At 51.9% G+C, this 1,943-nt stretch overlaps 1 non-coding gene across 1 annotated transcript in view; it reads left to right on the top strand.

Moving 5' to 3' along the window:
• The first annotated feature begins 1,061 nt into the window (after positions 1–1,061).
• LOC143472324 (small subunit ribosomal RNA) overlaps positions 1,062–1,943 on the top strand; it is a 1,808-nt gene continuing 926 nt past the window's right edge. The window contains exon 1 of the ribosomal RNA XR_013119687.1: positions 1,062–1,943. This exon is cut by the window's right edge and continues 926 nt beyond it. This is a non-coding gene — a ribosomal RNA (small subunit ribosomal RNA).

The following is a 1,943-nucleotide window of genomic DNA, read 5'->3' as shown; positions in this document are numbered from 1 at the left end:
AGCTTTGCAATGCTGCTTGATGATCATTTGATGATTTTGTTGTATGACATATATTGTTATGATTATATCGATTAAAATTGTGCACTTTGACACTGTATGGCATTAGATTAATTTTATCAAGTCGATTCACACCAAAAAAATGTTAAAGTCCAAACGCCCAGGTCGCGCGGATAGCCCTCACCCGCCGCGGATTTTCCCAAGTCGGAAGAGCTTTAGCCGCGAGTCGGTGTTTGGACTTTAACTTTTTGTTGGTGTGATGAGACTTGAAAATTTTTTAGAGTCCAAACGACCAGGTCGCGCGCATAGCTTTCACCTGGCGCGGATTTTCCGAACTCGGGAGAGCATCACGCGCGGGTCGGTGTTGTGGACTCTGAAAATTTTTCCCATCCACTCCAAAAAATGTTAGAGTCCAAACGCCCAGGCCGCGCATATTCTCTTGACCGAGCGCGGATTTTTCGACCTCGGAAAAGTTTTTGCCGCGGGTCGATGTTTGGACTCTGAAATTTTTTCAAGTCTCGACAAAAAGTTAAAGTCCAAACGTTGGGAAATATTTTCAGAGTCCAAACGTTCGAGTTGCGCGCAGTGCCCGGCCGGGGCGCGGTTCGGCGGCCACGGCAAGCGGCCACGCACCTTCCCAAACTCCAAATCCGGCCGCGAGCTCGCGCGATCCCGAGGCCGTTCTGGGGTACCATGGCGATGCAGGATTCTGTGACTACTATGAGGGAGCAGGCAGTCGTGTGAGCGAATGCGCGCGCGAGTGCGAATCGAAGCAGAATCGATCTCGGTTGGCGTCGGGCACGATGGGCAGATGTAATGCTGTTCGCGCGGTCGCCCATGCTTAGCCGGGGTTTTGAGCGGTCTGTCGGATCCAGTGGCAAGCTATCGGCGTGCCTCGGCGCGAGTATTGCACTCGAATCGCCGGGCAGCGTCCGGAATTGACGGTTTTCGGAGCTCGTGCAAGCCGCGAGCGTAGTGTTTGAGTAGCGATGTACACGGAGAACGTGTGAAAAGAAACGCGGGGCGCCCGTCGTCCCGCAGCAGCCTCGTTTGCTGCGAATAGCTACCTGGTTGATCCTGCCAGTAGTCATATGCTTGTCTCAAAGATTAAGCCATGCAAGTGTAAGTACGAGCTCTCGTACAGTGAAACTGCGAATGGCTCATTAAATCAGTTATGGTTCATTTGATCGTACGTGTTACTTGGATAACTGTGGTAATTCTAGAGCTAATACATGCGAAAAGCGCCGACTCACGGAGGCGTGCATTTATCAGACCAAAAACCGACCGGGCCTCGGCCCGTGCTCGTTGGTGACTCTGGATAACTTTGCGGATCGCACGGTCTTGCACCGGCGACAAATCATTCAAGTGTCTGCCCTATCAACTTTCGTCGGTACGGTATCTGCCTACCGAGGTTCTTACGGGTGACGGGGAATCAGGGTTCGATTCCGGAGAGGGAGCCTGAGAAACGGCTACCACTTCCAAGGAAGGCAGCAGGCGCGCAAATTACCCATTCCCGACGCGGGGAGGTAGTGACGAAAAATAACAATGCAGGACTCTAACGAGGCCCTGTAATTGGAATGAGTACACTCTAAAACTTTTAACGAGTATCCATTGGAGGGCAAGTCTGGTGCCAGCAGCCGCGGTAATTCCAGCTCCAAAAGTGTATATTTAAGTTGTTGCGGTTAAAAAGCTCGTAGTTGGATTTTGGGCTCGGGCCGTCGGTCCGTCGCAAGGCGTGTACTGGCGTGCCCGGCCTCACCTTCGGTTCACCGTCGGTGCTCTTGACTGAGTGTTGGCGGCGGCCGGAACGTTTACTTTGAAAAAATTAGAGTGTTCAAAGCAGGCGGTTCGCCTGAATAATGGTGCATGGAATAATGGAATAGGACCTCGGTTCTATTTTGTTGGTTTTCGGAGCGCGAGGTAATGATTAAGAGGGACGGACGGGG

Source organism: Clavelina lepadiformis, unplaced genomic scaffold (genome assembly GCF_947623445.1).
Source record: "Clavelina lepadiformis unplaced genomic scaffold, kaClaLepa1.1 scaffold_227, whole genome shotgun sequence".
Lineage (NCBI taxonomy): Eukaryota > Metazoa > Chordata > Ascidiacea > Aplousobranchia > Clavelinidae > Clavelina > Clavelina lepadiformis.
Note: the sequence above shows the minus strand (reverse complement) of the source record. Positions and strands in the feature narration are given on the sequence as shown.